Source organism: Ursus maritimus, unplaced genomic scaffold (genome assembly GCF_017311325.1).
Source record: "Ursus maritimus isolate PB19 unplaced genomic scaffold, ASM1731132v1 scaffold_16, whole genome shotgun sequence".
Lineage (NCBI taxonomy): Eukaryota > Metazoa > Chordata > Mammalia > Carnivora > Ursidae > Ursus > Ursus maritimus.
Window position 1 is genome coordinate 5,656,980 of NW_024424008.1, and position 21,166 is coordinate 5,678,145.

A 21,166-nucleotide genomic window follows, 5' to 3' on the forward strand; every position below is an offset into this window, starting at 1 on the left:
ATGGAACGAAAAAGTCAGTATTTTTGAAATCTCTAAAGAAAACTATTTGGTCAAACTATAAATTCCAAATAACCTAGGAGTATTTGTTTTCCCAAACTTTCATTTTGTTTGTCTTTATTCTTCAAATCAATGTAACACTCACTGAACATATTAGTTGTTTGGAAATACATTATTACCTTCTTTTCAACTTCATCTCCATGGACTGTACTTAAATTCCTGTTTTAGATGTTGGCAATGTTCAAATAACTTTTTTCCCCTTAAAGTCCATTTGTCTGATGTTAATATAACCAGGACAACTTTGTTGTTGAAATTTTCCTGGTTTGTCTTTTTCCATCTTTTCTTTTCTTTTTCCTTTTCCTTTTTCATTTATTATTATGATATGTTAGTCACCACACAGTACATCATCAGTTTTTGATGTACCATTCCATGATTCATTATTTGCATATAACATCCAGTGCTCCATGCAAACATGCCCTCCTTAATACCCATCACCGGGCTAGCACATCCCTCCACCCCCCTTCCTTCTGAAACCCTCAGTTTGTTTCCTGGAGTCCACAGTCTCTCATAGTTCGTTTCCCTCTCTGATTTTCCCTCCTTCATTTTCCCCTTCCTTCTCCTAATGTCCTGTATTGTTCCTTATGTTCCACATGTAAGTGAAACCATATGATAATTTCATTTCTCTGCTTGACTTATTTCACTTAGCATAATACCCTCCAGTTCCATCCATGTTGATGCAAATGGTGGGTATTCATCCTTTCTGATGGCTGAGTAATATTCCATTGTGTATATGGACCACATCTTCTTTATCCATTTGTCTGTTGAAGGGCATCTCGGCTCCTTCCACAATTTGGCTATTGTGGATGTTTCTGCTATAACTTGGGGTGCACATGCCCCTTCTTTTCACTACATCTGTATATTTGGGGTAAATACCTAGTAGTGCAATTGCTGGGTCATAAGGTTGTTCTATTTTCTACTTTTTGAGGAACCTCCATACTGTTTTCCATAGTGGCTGCACCAGCTTGCATTCCCACCAACAGTGTAAGAAGGTTCCCCTTTCTCCATATTCTCACCAACATTTGTTGTTTCCTGTTTTGTTAATTCATGGAATCCAAAAAAATACAGCTAAGACCTAAGTGAAAGAGCTTACTGCCTAATTTTTCTTCTAGGAGTTCTATGGTTTCCAGTTTTACATTTAAGTCTTTAATCCACCTGGGTTTATTCTTCTATGTGGTATAAGAAAGTGGTCCAGTTTCATTTCTTTGCATGAAGTCATCCACTTTTCCCAACATCATTTATTGAAAAGACTGTCTTTTCCCCATTGTATATTCTTGTCTCCTTTTTTATAGATTAATTAACCAAATAAGGATGGGTTTATTTCTGGACTCTAGTCTATTCCATTGATCTATATGTTTCTGTGCCAGTACCATACTGTTTTGATTACTTTGTAGTACAGTTTGAAATCAGAAAGCATGATACCTTCATCTTTGTTCTTTCTCACAATTGCTTTGACCACAATATTGTTCTTTAGAAATTTTTCCCTACAGTCAGGATTTGTTCTAGGATCAGATACTCCGTTTAGTTGTTGCGTTTCTTTAGTCTCATTCAATATGAAATATTATTACAACCTTACATTTTTTATACTGAGGTACAATTCACCCACCATGAATTAACCATGTTAAAGAGAACAACTTATTGATTTGCTTAGGTTGAACCGTCACTGTATCCCAGGAATAAATCTCACTTGACTATGGTATATGAATCTTTTAACATGCTGATGAATTTTTTTTCGATTTTACTTATTTAATTATTTGAGAGAGAGAGCGAGCACACAAGCACACACATGCAAGAGCAGGGCGAGAGGCAGAGAAGAAGAGAAGGAGGAGCGGAGAGGCAGAGGGGGAGGGAGAGGAACAAGCAGACTTGTGCAGAGCCTGAGGCTGGGCTTAATCCCATGACCCTGAGATCATGACCTGAGCTGAAGACCCCACTAAAAAGGAGAATTACAGGCCAATATGCCTGATGAACATGGCTTTAAAAATCTTCAACAAGATGCTCGTAAATCAAATCCAACAGTACATTAAAACAATTCTTCTCTACAAGCAAGTGGGATTTACTCCTGGGCTGCGATGGTGGTTCAATATTTACAAATCAATCAATGTGGTACACCACATTAATAAAACAAACGATAAGAACCATATGACTCTCTCAATACAGAAAAGCATTTGACAAAATACAGAATCCATTTTTGATAAAAACCCTCAACAAAGTAGGGATAAGAGGGAACATACCTCAACATCATAAAGGCCCTATACCAAAGATCCACAGCTAATACCATCCTCAATGGTGAAAACCTGAGAGCTTTTCCTCTACAGTCAGGAACAAGACAGGGATGTCCACTCTCACCATGTTATTTAACATGGTACTGCAAGTCCTAGCCACATTATTCAGACAACAAAAAGAAATAAAAGGCATGCAAATTGGCGGGGATGAAGTCAAACTTCTGCTATTTGCAGATGACAAGATACTCTAAGTAAAAAACGTGAAAGACTCCACCAAAAAAAAAAGAATTGCTAGAACTGATACACAAATTCAGCAAAGTCACAGAATACAAAATCAACATACAGAAATCTGTTACATTTCTATAAACCAAAAATGAAGCAGCAGAAAGAGAAATTAAGGAATCAATCCCATTTACAACTGCACCAAAAACAACAAAATACCTAGGAACAAACCTAACCAAAGAGGTAAAAGATCTGTACTCTGAAAACTATAGAACAGTGATGAAATAAATTGAAGAGGACACAAAGAAATGGAAAGACATTCCATGCTTATGGATTGGAGGAACAAATATTGCTAAAATGCCTATGCTACCAAAAGCAATCTACACATTTAATGCAATCCCTATCAAAATACCAACATTTTTCACAGAGCTAGAATAAACAATCCTAAAATGTGTATGGAGCCACAAATGACCCTAATTAGCCAAATCAAGCTTGAAGAAGAAAAGCAAACCTGGAGGCATCACAATTTTGGATGTCAAGCTGTATTAAAAAGCTGTAGTCATAAACACAGAATGGTTCTGGCATGAAAACAGACACACAGAGCAATAGAACAGAACAGAAAACCCAGAAATGGACCCACAACTATACGGTCAACTAATCTTTGACAGAATATTCTTCAAAAGAATATCCAATGGAAAAAAGATAGTCTCTGCAACAAATGGTGTTGGGAAGACTGGATAGCCTCATGTAGAAGATCGAAACTGGACCACTTTCTTACAACATACACAAAAATAAATTCAAAATGGATGAAAGTTCTAACTGTGAGACAGGAAACCATCAAAATCCTAGACAGAACATAGGCAGTAACCTATTTGACATTGGTCATAGCAACTTCTTACTAGATACGTCTCTGGAGACAAGGGAAACAAAAGCAAAAATGAACTATGGGGACTTCATCAAGATAAAAAGTTTCTGCACAGATAAGGAAACAATCAACAAAACTAAAAGGCAATCTACAGAATAGGAGAAGATATTTGCAAATGACATCTCTGATAAAGGGTTAGTATCCAAAATGTACAAAGAACTTATCAAACTGAACACCCAGAAAATGGATAACCCAGTTACGAAATGGGCAGAAGACATGAATAGACATTTTTCAAAAAAAAAGACATCCAGATAGCTAACAGACACATGAAAAGATGCTCAACACCACTCATCATCAGGGAAACAGTAATTAAACCTACAATGAGATATCACCTCACACCAGTCAGAATTGCTAAAATTAACACAGGAAATAACAGATGTTGGTGAGGATACAGAGAAAGGGGAAACATCTTGCACTGCTGGTGGGAATGCAAACTGGTGCAGTCACTCTGGAAAAGAGTATGGAGGTTCCTCAAAAAGTTAAAAATAGAACTACCCTACGATTCAGCGATTGCACTACTAGGTATTTACACAAAGGATACAAAAATACTGATTTAAAGGGATACACACACCCTGATGTTTATAGCAGCATTATCAACAATAGCCAAAATATGGAAAGAGCCCAAATGTCCATTGACTGATGAATGGATCAATAAGAGGTGGTCTCTCTCTCTCTCTCTCTCTCTCTCTCTCACACACACACACACACACACACACACACACAATGGAATATTACTCAGCCATCAAAAAGAATGAAATCTTTCCATCCATATTGACATAGATGGAGCTAGAGAGTATTATGTGAAGCAAAATAAGTCAGTCAGAGAAAGACAACTACTGTATTACTTCACTCATGTGTGGAATTTAAGAACAAAACAAATGAACAAAGGGGGGGAAAAGAGAGAGGGAGGCAAACCAAAAAAACACTCTTAACTACAGAGAACAAACTGATGGTTACCAGGGGGGAGATGGGTGAAGGGATGGGTGAAATAGGTGATGGGGATTAAGGAGTACACCGGATGTTCTGTGGAAGTGTTGAGTCACTATATTTTACACCTGAAGGCGAAGGGCAGAGGGAGAGAGAGAGAGTTTTAAGCAGGCTCTATGCTCAGCACAGAGCCTGATGCAGGGCTTGATCTCACAACCCTGAGATCATGACCTGAGCTGAAATCAAGAATCAGCCACTTAACCGACTGAGCCACCCAGGCGCATCTTCACACTGTTACTTTCTATTCCTACAGCTTCTCCCACTGACTCTAATACATATTTGTGTGTCCCTTCTTCCAGTAAGAATCCTGGATACTAGTAATATACACATATTTATTCATCTGCTAAATATTATACTACATGTAAAATAGTTACAAAATTTCTTCAGCCATTCTAACTCAAAACACCACACCAACTAAAAATGAGCTCACAATTTGTTTGAAATTCTTTCCTCAAACCTGTCCAAAACTAAGGTTAGTCAAATACTGTGTACATAAGTTATTTTGAGTAGTTTTTCCTCTTCAGTGTGGTTAGGTTTTTCATCTGAAAGACAGTGGAGTCTGCTTCTGTTTGCTTTCAGTTTTAATTTTTTTTTTTTTTGCTTCTTCCCATCATGACTCATTTAGTATATTTTCTGAGTATGTAAGACCTACACATATTTCCAGAAGTCAAATCTATATAAAAAGGTCTACTCAGAGAAGTGTTACTTCTTCCCTGAATTAATAGTATTGTGCCCTGGTTCGACCAGGTTCAATTAATTTTCTGGTTGTTATAATGTACTATAATTATATAAAGTATTATTATTGGGGGGATGTGAATAATGTATACTTGGAGATTTTCTGCACAAATTTAGCTACTTCTTCTGAGTCAAAGTATTTAAAAAAAAATTCCGTAAAAAAACTCTGGGCTGCATTAGTTTCCCAGGTTGCTATAACAAGTTACCACAAACTTGATGGCTTAAAACAACACAAATGTATCATCTTTTATATGCTATTTTTTAAAATGTATCATAAGTCATTGTCATTAAGTAGTTGTCACTTTGACATGGAGGAAGTCCCTATTACATGCTGTTCTTTTCTAGTACAAGATATTCCTTCCTAGCTTTGTCTAGTTTATGGCACCTTAACTATTCAGAGTTTATCTGGTGAAAGGAAACATTCCCATTTTATCCAGGAGACACTTCTGAAATCTTACTTAAGCTACATTGTAAGTTTTACTGCAAAGATGTTTCATATTTTAGCCAAGTGTTTTTACAGTCAAGAATCATGGTCTTGAACCCCTAAAACAAATAATACATTACATGTTAATTAAAAAAAAAGAATTCAGAATTATATTACACATTAAAATGGTTGTTATAATATGGCATATGTCTCCTACTTAGCAGATGTTTATTGTATAGCAAATAGAATTTCAAGACATTTTATGAAGTTCTCATTGTCAAAACCTTAAATAAAAGTGAAAAGGTTTTGATATCTTTTCTTTGCTACTATTGCATCTACCTATCTCTGACTGTCTACATTTCATGATCAAATGAATGCTTTGCAAAAATATTAGTGTCTGTGTTGTAATTATAATAGGGTGTGAGGATGGGGTAGGGGGAGGCTGTTTCTTAAAATAATCACTTTAGGTTAAGCCAGTACTTAAGAGGGAGGATATCAAGTACTCAGTCATCCCTATTATGATATTGGGCAATATAGTTTTTCTGGAAGCTAAGATCTGAATTTGTTATGAATAAAAATAGTAATAGATACTTTATGGGAAGAATTTCAACCAGCTCCTGATCACTTTTTAATAAAAACTCTTCAAAACATGTTAACCATTAAAAAATGTACAATATTTATTAGCTCGGTTTTTCTTGGTTTATAGAAACATCTACATAAATGTGAAAATAAGTAATTTAGAATTATGATTAAAGTGAGTATTTGCTTAAGAAACCACAAACATATTATCTTAAAGCTCAGTAGGACCGAAGTCCTATTTTGGGGTTTTCCAGCTTGTAGCAACTGCCCACATTCCTCGGCTCATGGCCCCCTTCCATCTTCAAAGCTGACAAAAACCAGTCTAGTGTTTCTCATGTATGTGGTGTCAGAATGCAGCATTCTGACACTCACTCTCCTGTCTCCCTCTCTCATCTTGTAAAGGCCCCTGTGATTTACACTGTGCCTGCCAAAGGAACTGACCCTTGAGTTAGATTTTGAAGAATAAGCAGAAGTTAGTGAGGGAGACAAGAGCAGAAAGGCTTTCAAAGCTGACAGAAAACCATGTGCAAAGAAACAGAGGACCGAGGAGGAAAAGGCACTGAGAAACCTGTAAGTAGTTCTATCAAGGGAATGTTCAAGAAGAATTTGAATACCATGAAAAGGAATCCAGGCTTTCTTTCCTAAAGACTCTGGGGAAGAACTTTTTCCTCTCTGCTCCTATCTGAACCCTGTGCAATCCCCCACAAAAAACGAATCCATTCTGATAATCCGTCAGAAGATAAAACTCATAGTTAGCATCATTTAGTATTAGATAAATAGTAAAGAAGGCAGGCATGTAGTTTTAAGGGACTCTATCCACTTACATCAGTCAGAACAATCAGTTTATGATACCAAGGGGGAAATATTATACTATACTTACTAAGACAGGATTTAAGTTAGGATTTATATTAGAAATGAGTTAGGAACAGGGGCACCTGGGTGGCTCAGGCGTTAAGCGTCTGCCTTTGGCCCCAGGCATGATCCCAGGGTCCTGGAATCGAGCCCCACATCAGGCTCCTCCGCTGGGAGCCTGCTTCTTCCTCTCCCACTCCCCCTGCTTGTGTTCCCTTTCTCGCTAGCTGTCTCTCTCTGTGTCAAATGAATAAATAAAATCTTCAGAAAGAAAGAAAGAAAGAAAGAAAGAAAGAAAGAAAGAAAGAAAGAAAGAAAGAAAGAAAGAAAGAAAAAAGAAAAGAAAAGAAAAGAAAAGAAAAAAGAAAAAAGAAAGAGAGAGAGAAATGAGTTAGGGACAATATTCTAGTGCTCAAAGGAGAAGTTTTCCATTATCCAGAAAATAATACAGCATATACACACAAACAATTGACCCATGCCTAACTGAAGATTACTTAAATTTTGTATTCGTAAATATCACATGCTTTCTTGAGTTTCAGATAATTAACAATTTCAAATATTTTAAGAAATTAATGTTTTTATCCCTAACTAGCAATGTTTCTTGCTGTGTTTATAGCTATGCAGTTATTAGGAAATTCTACTTCTCTGAACTACAAGTCAAAATCAGTTTTCTACATAACCCTGAATTGTTTCTTAGTCTTTGGTAGTCAATGTCCATCTAAAGCTGCACAATAACAGCAGAGAAGACAAACAAACATTCCAGTGATAATTATTACTGATTTCACTACAATGGTCTGCACACATCCTGTTGATTATTCAAATAGTAAAACATTCTGAAAAATTACTTCCTGATCTTAACTTTTTTTTTAGGGGTTAAAGTTCTAGAAATCATAGCATCACACATTAACAAATGTATTTATTTCCTGTTTTGAAAAAACAACACCAAAAACTTTAATCCAGAATTGTCCCCTTCTCTGAATAATAATGGTATGTTGCACGGATACAACACTGTGTCTCAGTGTTCAAATGGGCAAGCTGAGGAGCTGAAGGCCATGGTTTCAAGACAGGATATATGTTAGGAAAGCTTAAACAATTTATTATAGTTCTTTTACATAAATCCACAACAGAGAAAACGATATAATAATGGTCAAGACTTAACCCAAGGTAAGGAAAAGGAGAGTTCTCCTTTATTTGATCAGTATTTGTCAAGTATCTACCATGTTTCTTTATTATAGAAATAAAAAAAAAAACAATATCTCTACCTTCACAAATTAACTAAAGCTTTATATAGGTGTATATAGTTTAGTTTTATAACTATCACTGAGAAGCAATGTTTAATATGTTACAAATTCAGTATATCATTCCAAATATATTAGAAATGGAAACCTTCTAAGTAAAAAATAGTTTAAAAAGGTAACTGAATTGGGCAACCATGTATATTTTAGTGGTTATGAACATAGGCTTATTCCCTTGAGTGTGACATAAATTAAAATACTTTATGGACCTATAAATAGGTAATGTGGTAATCTTTAAATATAAGAAGTCAATTAACAAGTATATATGACCACAAAAAAACTCAAATCTAAAATTGTGTTTATCCCAAGTAACAATCCATAAATGGCCCAACTCAACCAAAACTGTGTAAAAAGGCACAACACATTTCTTTTCTTGCTTAACCCTGTAATTGATCTGAGTCTGGGGCAATTATATCAGATTACTCCAATCCCAAATGGCCCAGATTCCTAGTCTGTGCCTGTTCTGATAGACCAGGTTTTTAAATCTCTTTAATATCTACATTTAAGTAGGAAGCAAAAGGGGTCTTGGGAATAGAATAGGAAACAAAGGGGAAAGATAATATATTAAGTAACTGAAAAGTTAAAGCAAGGATCAAACAAAATGGAATTACCTTGGCAGAAATAACTTTTTAAATTAAAACTTCTTCCTTTATTCTCCTCTTTTCTCAACTGTTAAGCCTTTACCAAGCTGCTGAGATATATAAGAAATTGCTAAACTGGATATAAAGAAAGGGGAGGCAGGCTCATAAGAGCTCACAGTTAGTGGAGATGGCAGCTTGGCAAGTAAATAATTAAACACAACAGAACTGAGACACATACAAATTGCTACAGAGCACAGAAAAGAGGGTAATTATCCTGCCATCATTTGTAAATTGCATACTTCAATAATGTAGTCATATTTTGTAAGAATATTAATCCCTAAGTGCTGACAGCAAAATGAAATTTTGGACAAGAGAATTTTGTGAGAAAAAAGGACAACTCTTCTTCTTCTTCTTCTTCTTCTTCTTTTTTTTTTTTTTTTGAAGATTTTATTTTTTCATTTGAGAGAGAGAGAGAGAGACAGAGGAGAGCACAGGTGGTGAGAGGGGCAAAAAGGAGAGGGAGAAGCAGACTCTCCACTGAGCAGGGAGCCTGAAGCCAGCTAGATCCCAGGACCCTGAGACCATGACCTAAGCCGAAGGCAGACACTAAACCCAGACTGAGACACCCAGGTGCCCCATGAAGGACAACTCTTAATGGCTATCTTGCCTTAAAGCATTTGCATTCATTAAAAGGTAACTCAGTACAAAGATAGAGATAACTATTTCATAATAGCATTTAAGCACCAGGAAAGGAAAAGGGAGAAGATAGCTTTGAACCAAGATTCTTCAGCACTGTCCTCAAACTATATCATGTAGCAACCACATGATTTATTTACGTGTAATTCCAGCAAGGGTAGTATACTAGTCAATAAGCACTCGATTGGTCACTGTCAGTCAGTCTTTGGTATTTTAAAAATGGCTTCCTTTACAAAGCTAGCATAAATACTTAATCTTTAATTTTTAAAAGAAAAGCGATGAATTTCCTGATCACAGTCTGCTTCCTACAATCCTATACCTAAGCTTCATCAAACCTCTTACTATTTTATGAAGACCTTTTATACTCTATACCAGTGCTTATGTTCTTCCTTGCTTGTAATGCCCTTTGTCCTCTTTTCTAGCTAGTAAGGTGTCTCTTGGTATCTCTCTTAGCTCTTGGTATGTCTAGTATTGTATTAACTATATACTGTAATATAATTTTTAAATATGTATGTTTCTCTACTAGGTGAAAAGTATATCTACATAAGGGCTGTGATTTTTTTCATCTTTATATCACTAGTGACTAGCACAGACCTGGCATATGGTATTGGCTTTCTAAACATTTGATCAAAAAAAAAAAAAAAGGCTCCTGCAGGTGGGCATTATAGGAACGGCATTCTTTGTGCTATTTATTACAAAAAAAATTAAATTGGAGCAGCTTTCCCTAGAGATCATTAGGCCTCCAGAGTAGAGTACACATGGTAAGCAGTTCCTTCAGAAAAGTATCCCGGAACAGATTAGTGAGAAGATTTAATTTGTTTCAAATCCCCACAGAAAATAGTTGATATTCAAACTGTCAAAAAATGATTAATCATAGATATAGTTATAGTGAAACATTAAATTTCTCATTTCCTCTTTTTCCACTTAGAGCACAATATGCCATTCATACTAAAGGTCTAAACTCTTGTATGCTCAAATTCTCCAACTATTTAACTACATATATTGAGAAAGAAAATGACTACTTAATTTTTTCCCATTACAATTGAGAATAAGACTAAAACAAGTAAGAATATTATATGAACAAGCTGAAAAAAATGAGTGAAAACAGAAACATGATCCAAGGCACTAGATTTCAAGCACTTACCATAAAAAGACAAAAACCATCCTACAATTGACGCATTAACCATACGATTCATAAATTAACCAATCAACACATTCCTCATAAAGGTGTTAGTATAAAAATATTTTCTACCCCCTAAGCCTTCACTATTTCCTCTGGCATCTTTCCATCTTTCTATTTCAGGAACATAAATTATTTTTTATATTCTTATAAAAGTTAATGTCATTTCAGGCATAATTATACAGTGCTATAGACAGAAGCTTTTCCAGGGAAAGATAAAAGAGAATACCAAAATTTTTCCATTAAAATATTCAAAAATAAAAGTAACTTTCTGAATTGAAAGTTACAGCTACATTCAACATTTTGAGGATGTTTATGTAAAAATTTATGTATAATATGTATACGATAAACTGAAGAAAAAATTCTGGCTATTTTTATCATTTTTAAAAAAGCATCTATATTTAGTATTACAGATAATCAACACAGAAATATTAATCTAATAATAGTTAATGAAAACTAACTAAAGTTAATTTAAGTAAGCAAAAAGAAAGTATGCATATAAAAAAAGTTCATACCAAGACTGTATTATGAGGAAATAAAAATTTTGAGCAGACCAATAATGAGTAAGGGGATTGAAACAGTAATCAAAACTTCCCAACTAGGAAAAGTTGAGGACTAGATGGTTTCACTGGTAAATTTTACCAAACATTTAAAGAAGAATTAATACTAATGCTTCTCATATTTCCAAAAAAACTGAAGAGGAGGGGACACTCCCAAACTAATTTTACAAGGCCAGCATTACCCTAATAACAAAGCCAGATAAGGACACTATATGAAAAGAAAACTATAGGCTAATATCCCTGATGAATAGATGTAAAAATTCTCAATAAAATACCTGCAAACTGAATTCAGCATCACATTAAAAGGATCATACACAATCATCAAGCAGGATTTATATCTGGGATGTAAGGACAGTTCAACATACACCAATCAATCAATGTGATATACCACATTAGCAGAATGAAAGATTTAAAAATCACATGGTCATCTCAATAGAAGCAGAAAAAGCGTTTGACAAAATTCAACATCCTTTCATAATAAAAATTCTCAACGAATTGGGCATAGAAAGAATCTACCTCAACATAGTAAATGCTATATATGGCGAGTCCACAGCTAACATCTTACTCAATGGTAAAAGGGTGAACGTTTTCCTGGTAAGATCAGGAATAAGACAAGGGTGTCCACTCTTACCATTCAATTCAAGATAGTACTAGAAATCCTAGTTAGAGCAATTAGGCAAGAAGAAAAAATAAAAAGCATTCACATAAGGAAGAAGTAAAAATGTCTCTGTAGATGGTATCATCTTACATAGAGAAAATCCTAAAGACTCTACCAAAGAGCTATTACAACTAATAAACTAATTCAGTAAGTTGCAGAATATGAAGTCAACATACAAAAATCAGTTGCATTTCTATATACTAACAAAAAACTATCTGAAAAGGAAACAAAACAATCCCATTTAGAACAGCATCAAAAATAATTAAAAACTTAGGGACAAATGTCTAACAAACACACGAAAAAATGCTCAACATCACTTGGCATCAGGGAAATAAAATCAAAACCACAATGTGATACTACTACCTCACACCAGTCAGAATGGCTAAAATTAGCAACTCAGGAAACCACAGATGTTGGTGAGGATGTAGAAAAAGGGAAACCCTCTTACCTGCTGGTGGGAATGTGAACTGGTGCAGCTACTCTGAAAAACAGTGTGGATGTTCCTCAAAAAAGTTAAAAATACAACTACCCTATGACCCAGCAATTGCACTACTAGGTATTTACTGAAAGGATACAAAAATAGTGAGTCAAATGGCACATGCATCCCAATGTTTATAGCATCAATGTCCACAATAGCCGAAATATGGAAAAGAGCCCAGATGTCCATCAACACATGAATGAATAAAGAAGATGTGGTAATTACATACAATGGAATATTACTCAGCCATCAAAAAGAATGAATTCTTGCCATTTGCAATGACGTGGATAGAACTAGAGGGTATTATGCTAAGCAGAATAAGTCAGTCAGAGAAAGACAAATACCATATGATTTCACTCATGTGGAATTTAAGAAACAAAACAGAAGAACATAGGGGAAGGGAAGGAAAAATAAGATGAAAACAGAGAGGGAGGGAAATCATAAGAGACTCTTAATCACAGGAAACAAACTGAGGGTTACTGTAGGGGAAGTGAGTGGGGGGATGGGGTAACTGGGTGATGGGCATTAAGGAGGGCACCTGATGTAATGAGCCCTGGGTGTTATACGCAACTGATGAATCACTACATTCTACCCCTGAAACTAATAATACACTATATGTTAACTAAACTGAATTTAAATAAGAAATTTTTTAAAAACTTAGGTATAAGTTTAACCAAGGAGATGAAAGATCTGCATTTTAAAACCCACAAGACTTTGATGAAAGAAACTAAAGAAGACACAAGTAAATGGAACGATATCCTGTGTTCATGAATCAGAAGAATTAATAGTTAAAACCATCTGTGGATTCAATACAATCTCTATCAAAATTCTAATGACATTTTTCACAGAAACAGAAAAAAAATCCTAAAATTTATATGAAACCATAAAAGACCCCAAATAACCAAAGGAATTCTAAGAAACAACAAAGCTGGAAACATCACAATTCTTGATTTAAAATTGTATTACAAAGCTAGAGTAATAAAAACAGTATGGTACTGTCATAAAAACAAACACACAAATCAATGTAAAAGAAATGAGATCATAGAAATAAACACATACATATAAGGTCAATGAATATTTGAGCCAGGAATATTTAATGGGGAAAAGATAATCTCTTCAATAAATGGTACTGGGAAAACTGGATACTCATATGCAAAAGACTGAAATTGATCCCCCATTTCACATCACTCATAAAAAATAACTCAAAATGGATTAAATACATGAACATAAGAACCCAAACTATAAAACTACTAGAGGAAAACATAGAGGAAAAGCTCCTTTACATTGGTTTTGGCAATGATTTTTTCAATATGACACCAAAAGAAAAAATAAACAAGTGGGACAACATCAAACTAAAAAGTTTCTGCACAGCTAAAGAAATAAATCAGCAAAATGAAAAGGCAGCCTATAGAATAGGAGAAAATGCAGGCCAACCATCTATCTGATAAGGGAATAATATCTAAAATATATAAGGAACACATATAACTTGGTAGCAAAACAAACAAACAAACAAACAAAAAACCACCTATCTGATTAAAAACTGGGCAAAGGACTTGAATGGACATTTTTCCAAAGACATATGAATGCCATGAAAAGATGCTTAGCATCACTAATCATCAGGGAAATGCAAATCAAAACCACAGTGAGTTACCATCCTACGTTTGTTAGAATGATTACCAAAGAGACAAGAGGTAACAAGTGTTGTCAAGGCGGTGGAGAAGAGACATCCTGTGAGCAGGGTGCAGCCATTCTGGAAAACAGTATGGAGGTACCCGAGGAAATTAAAAATAGAACTACCATATGATCTAGCAATCCCACTTCTGATTATATATCCAAAAGAAATGAAATCCTTATCTCAAAGAGATATCTACATACCCATGTTCATTACGGCATTATTCATAACAGCCAAGACATGGAAACAACTTAAGTGTCCATCAATGGATAAATGAATAAAAAAAATATATGTAATACAACAGAATGTCATTTAGCCATAAAAAGGAAGGAAATCCTTTTTTTGTGACAACACAGATAGACCTTAAAGGCATTATGTTAAGTGAGACAAGTCAGGTGGAGAAAGACAAATACTCTGTGTTCTCACTTATATGTGGAATAAAAACAAAACAAAACAAAAGCTGAATTCAGAGAGAAATAGAGAATAGAATGGTGGTTACCAGAGACGCAGGGGTGTGAGGAATGGAAGACGCTGGTCAAAGGGTACAAATTCTAGGTATAAGATTAATAAATTCTGGGGATCTAATGTACAGCACAGTGATTATAATTGACAATACTGTATTATATACTTGAAAGTTGTTAAGAGAATAGATCTTAAATATTATCGGCATACACATAAAAATGATGATTATGTGAGGGGACAGAGGTGTTGACTAACCTTACTGCAGTAAACATTTCACAATATATACTTGCATCAAGTTGTAAACCTTAAACGTACAGAGCTATGTGTCAATAATACCTCAATAAAGCTGGGGGAAAAAAGTATAAGTACAGATGATACAAGACTATTGTTTAACTATGGAAATAGAATGATAATAGCTGAGGGTCCAAAATCATTTTAGTCTGTGACTTTAAAAATGTGTAATAAGGGGCATTTGGGTGTCTCAGTTGATTAAACGTCTGCCTTTGGCTCAAGTCCTGGGATCAAGACCCGCATCAGGCTCCCTGCTTAGCAAGGTTGTGATGCTTAGCAGGGAGCCTGTTTCTCCCTCTCCTGCTCCCCCTGCTTGTCTTTCTCTCTCTGTGTCAAATAAAATAAATAAAATCTTTAAAATAAAAAAAAAGTCTAATAAATAATATACTGTAAAAACTGGGGAATAAGTATTCTAAAACTAGGACATTTGCTGTTAAAATCCAATTTATAGGTAACCAGATATGGCAAAACATATCATGAGAATGTCACAAAATTATCTGGGTTAAGGAGGGACATCTGAGTTAAACAGATATAGATCAGACGAAAAAAAATGAGATGGGCTATAAAAACCAGTCTTGTGAATACAATCTTACTAACATTAAAAAAAAAAAACAAAAACAAAAAACTCCTACAGTTTCCCACACTTAAAACACAAATCTTCAGGTAAACAAAAATAGTTCACATAGGCTACAAGGAACAAATAAATAAGATGGCAAGTGAGAGATGAAGGTGATTGACAGGAAATTATGGGGTGATGGTAGAAGTCCACGTACTTATTCCAGGCAAACACAGAGACATCTCAAACTATGAAAAACAAATTCATTATCCTAACAATCCTTGGAGAGAAGAACCAGGGAAATGCTATCATTACATTTAGACCTTCCACAGGAAAACTGGTCAAGGCTACAAAAGAATCTTACTCTTATCTGCTTCCTGTCCGTGCTTTATAAAATCCACCACCACCATCTCACCCCAACCCAGGTAGTGAACTCTGATAATGGTCTAATACTGGCCTTCAACAACAGTCCAACCAAAATGACTGGTGATAAGAACAAGCTTTAGTCAGAATTATCAGTACCACATGTTCTGGAAACTACGACCCTGCACACGGCGCTATTTTAGAGGCACCCTTCTTTCTCCTTCCCTTTCTTATCTTTTCCTTATTTTTTCCCTGAAAACTTAAATTTTGAATATGTAAGCAAAAGATAACTCAGCTCAAACATACTAGAGAGTAAAATAATGAAATCTGATCTTCAAATGACTAATAATCTTACATCTGGGATACTTCGTCCATACATAGAACATCTAATGAAATAATGATTGCCATTTTCTTCATGGATAAAAGATTCACTCATTTATTCAAGAAATATTAATGTCTTCTGAGACCAAGGTACTATACCAAATACAGAGGACACACAAATAGTAAGAAGGAGTTTTCCCTTATTAATAAATAATAGGAAATAAATAGGGAAAAAGCATGCAGGAGAATTTCCATACCATCCCTGAAGACATCTGGGAACCAACACATCAGCCCTGTACCGCTTACTTCTAAGACTTTCTATTATCTGAGGATAAAATCTCTAATTTCTTCAAGCACTGTACTTTTTTAAAAAATAAAAGGTATACATATAAAAGTTAAAATAGTTTTATAAGTTTAAGATTTTATTTATTTATTTGAGAGAGAGAAGAAGAAGAAAGAAAGACACAGTCAGGGAGGAGAAGCAGAGGGAGAGGGAAAAGCAGACCCTGTGCTGAGTGCAGAGCCCACGGCGGGGTTCAGTCCCAAGACCCTTGAGATCAGGAGCTTAGCTGGAATCAAGAGTCAGGTGCTTAACCAACTGAGCCACCCAGGCGCCCCTAGCTTTTATAAGTTTTTTAAAAAATATTTTTATTGAAAGATTAAACACAAAGATAGAAAACCATACAAATAAAATGGATGGTTTAATGAATTACCTTACAAACACTACTTTGCCAGCAAAGTCAAAGAGAACTTTGCCAGCAACCCTAAAGGCCCCTTCCATGTGCCCCCAATCAGAACTCCCTCTCTACTGCCATAATCTCGACTTTATTTTATTAACCATTTTCCTGATTTTTTTCTATAGTTTTATCACCCAAATGTGCATTCCTAGACACTATAGTTCAATCTCATTCTATTAAAAAGGGGATTTTTAAAACGATTTTATTTACTTGAGAAAGAGAATGCGAGAGATCACAGAAGGAGAGGAAGAGGGAGAAGCAGACTCACTGCTGAGCAGAGAGCCTGATGCGGGGCTTGAACCCAGGAACCTGAGATCACAACTTGAGCCGAAGGCAGACGTCCAACTGACTGAGCCACCCAGGAGCCCCCAAAATGGGATGTTTTCAATCTCTTTTAACCTAGAGGTTACTCCTCCATTCCTTTCCTTTCCTTATAATTTATTTGCTTAAGAACCTGAGACATTTGACCAACAGAGTTTCTGCAAACATAGTTTTTTTTTTTTAAGTTTTTAATTTTAATTCCAGTATAGTTAACATAATGCTATATTAGTTTCAGGGGTATAATACAGTGATTCCACAATTCAGTATATTACTCAGTGCTCACTGTGACAAGTGTACCCTTAGTCCCCGTCACCACCTCCCCTCTAGTAAACATCACTTTGTTCTCCATAGTTAAGAGTCTGCTCCACGGTTTCTCTTTTTTCCTTTGCTTATCTGTTTCTTAAATTCCACATATAAGTGAAATCATATGGTATTTGTCTTTCTCTGTTTATTTCGCTTAGCATTACACTCTCTAGCCCCATCCATGTTGCTGCAAATGGCAAGATTTCATTCTTTTTTACGGCAGAATAATATTTCATCGTATATATAGACCGCACTTTCTAAGAACCTAGATTTGGACAACTGCAGTCTTGTGCAGTTCACTATGTTCCCCACCTTCTGTATTTTCTGCAACAGGATTTAATCCTCTGACAAAACTATAGGTAGTGTTTGACAAGGCGAGATGTGTTGGATAATACTTGTTGATGCTCAGATCTTCATTTACTAAAGACTGTAAAATGATGATGTTCTAGTACTATAACTTTTTTTCATTTATTGATAGAATACTTTTAAAAAGAGACGATGCCCCTAATCTACTATTAGGTTACCCTGTACTACACTTTATAGAGACAAGACAGAATAAATGCTGCATTTGTTTCCTTTACTGGTAAGTCTTCAAGATAACAAATCATTTCCCTGTCATATTCTAAGGTAATGATTTTTCATTTAATATTATTATGAATTCATAGATTTAAAAATATCTGCTGGGGGCAGCTGGGTGGCTCAGTCAATTAGGCGTTGACTCTTGGTTTCGGCTCAGGTCAAGCTCTCAGGGTCTTCCGACTGAGCCCCGTGTTGGGCTCTGCACTCAGCGGGGAGTCTGCTTCAGGCTCTCTTCCTCTCCCTCTGCCCCTCCCAACATACACGGGCTCTTTCTCTCTCTCTCTCTCTCAAATAAATAAACAAATCTTTAAAAAAAATTTTAATTAAAAAAATTTTAAAAGATAAAAATATTTGCTGGGTTTCAACCAATTGCAATTTTCACCATTTATGAAGTTCATATTATACCATTCTAGATCCATCACAAGTCTCTTCAAGGTGGGTCCTGAATTCCTTTGACAAGGCCCTAATAATTTTTTCTTTATTGAGCTATAATTCATATACCATAAAACTCACCCTTATATAGTGTACACTTCAGTGGTGTTTAGCACAGCCACAGGTTGTAAAACCATCACCAGTCTCTAACTCTAAAACAATTCCATGACCTGAAGAGAAACCCCATTCTCACTATCAGTCACTCCATTGTCCCCTCCCCACCAGCTCCTGGCAACCACTAATCTCCTTCCTGTCTCAATGGATTTGCCTATTGTAGACTCTTCGTATAAATGGAATCATAAAATATATGGCCTTTTGAGTCTTGCTTCTTTCACTTTCACATAATGTTTTCATTTGTCCATTTGTAGCATGTATCAACAATTTGTTCCTTTTTATGGCTGAATATTATTTCATTATGTGGTTATACCACGATTTGTTTATCCATTTATGAGTTGATAGACATTTGGGTTGTTTCTATTTTTTGGCTATTATGAATAATGCTGCTATGAACATTCATGTTTAAGTTTTTATATGAATATATGTTTTCAATTCACTTGCAGAATTTGATATATTTTAACATATATATATATATATATATATACTGTAAATCATCACCACAATCAAGACAATGAACACAAACATCCCAAAGTTTCCTCACATCTCTTTGTAATCCCTCTCTTCCCATCCTCAAGGCAACCAGTGACCTGTTTCTATTACTACAGATTAGACTGCATCTTCTTGAACTTTACAGAAACCAAATCATACAGTATGTACTCTTTTTTTATATGGCTTTTTAAATTCAGCATAATTATTTTCAGATTAATCCATGCTGTAGTATTTATCAATAATTCATTACTTTGTATTGCTTAGTAGCATTCCACTGTATGGATATATCAGACATTATTTATCCATTACCATCACCATTATTCACTGCCACTGATGGACAATGATCTTGTTCCCAGTTCTTTACTATTATAAAAATGTGGATATGAACATTCATGTACAAGTATTTTACGGACAATGCTATCATTTTCTTTAGGTAAATGGAGTGCAAGCCTTAGGAATGGAATGACTGGATGATTCAGTTTATTTAACTTTTTTAGAAACTTAAACTGTGCTCCAATTCACATTCTCATCAGCAGTGAATTAAATATACAATTCCTCTACAACCTTGCCAATATTCAGGCAGCTCTCTGAAAAGCTGGAATGCTGTTTTTCCTCTCCCTCCCTCCCAAGGGGTATGCCTCAAGTTGTGCACCTCCTCCCAACTGTGACAAGCAGTGATGGTACAGCAAGTTACCCGTCACTCTTCCTTGTTCTCAGTGGCATCCAAACCAGGCTGATCCTGTCAGTGCTCCGAATGAGGTGAGACAGTCTCACCCTCAGGCAGCCCTCCATAAAGCTGGAAAATTGCATGCATATTCCGTTTTTCTCCTTCCCCCTCCCCCAAGGAGAAGCTGCAAGCTGGGGTATGTCTCCCAGCACTGAGCTCTGCTGGCTTAGGGCAGAGGCTGACAGGGTAAAGTGAAATTGCTCCTTACCCATTTTAACGTGTCTGTTCTCAGCTTTGTGATCATCTGGGATATTGCAAATTCTTACCTAGATTCTGGAATTCTCATAAAGGTATTTTGGTTAGTATATCATCGTTAAAGCAAAGTTTCTGTGGAAGAAAAAGGACTGGGACTTCTTATGCTGCCATCTTGCTGATGTCACTCCCCAAATTCTCACTCTTGACTGTTTATCTCCTTCACTATTCTAAGCACAATTACTTAAATATGTGAATTTGGTAACTATTTTCTGGTACCCCTGTGGGTTTTTATATTTTCTATGGTTTTCTTCTATATTTCTTTCATATAGGATTAGTCCTCATATTTCTGGATATATATATATACAGACATACTGAAGACCCAGAATGCAGTTGTCCTGTTCCAGAGAGGAATTTACTTTTACTTGTACTCTATGGCTAGAGATAGTAGCATCAAGGATCACAATAATCCATTTCAGGGAACTGAAATGATTTCAAGTTCCACTTCAGTTCCTCAAGGGACCCTGTGTGGACCTTGTCTACTTGTGATTACTCATTCCTAGGTTGTGGTCCTTTGTAGTCCCAGCTCAAAGCATGAGAGCTTTATAAAGAAATCTCCCTTGGTAAAACCTGAACTCGGTTTTCCCATTCCCTATGGGATATCAATATTGCTTTTCAGTTACTTCTTCCAAAATCAACAGATGCTCTGGGAAAAACTAGTCCCAAACGTCTGGCTCACTTCTCTAGGTTTCCTTTAGCATCTTTACTGCCTCTGATGCTTTCAAGTAGGTGATGTCTATATTTACACAGTTTTCCTAGTAGTCATTGGTAACTTGAAGAGAGGTCCAGGTTTTATAAATATATACTTTATCTACGTAGTTTTTCTCAGTGGGAATGCTACCGGTGTTTCTGAGGTAAAAACTCTTCTGATAGGGGCGCCTGGGTGGCACAGCGGTTAAGCGTCTGCCTTCAGCTCAGGGCGTGATCCCGGCGTTATGGGATCGAGCCCCACATCAGGCTCCTCTGCTGGGAGCCTGCTTCTTCCTCTCCCACTCCCCCTGCTTGTGTTCCCTCTCAAGCTGGCTGTCTCTATCCTGTCAAATAAATAAATAATAAAATCTTTAAAAAAAAAAAAAAAAAAAAAAAAAAAAAA

At 35.7% G+C, this 21,166-nt stretch overlaps 1 protein-coding gene across 1 annotated transcript in view; it reads right to left on the reverse strand.

Annotated features, from left to right (window-relative positions):
• SBF2 (SET binding factor 2) overlaps positions 1 to 21,166 on the reverse strand; it is a 452,940-nt gene that overhangs the window by 210,274 nt on the left and 221,500 nt on the right.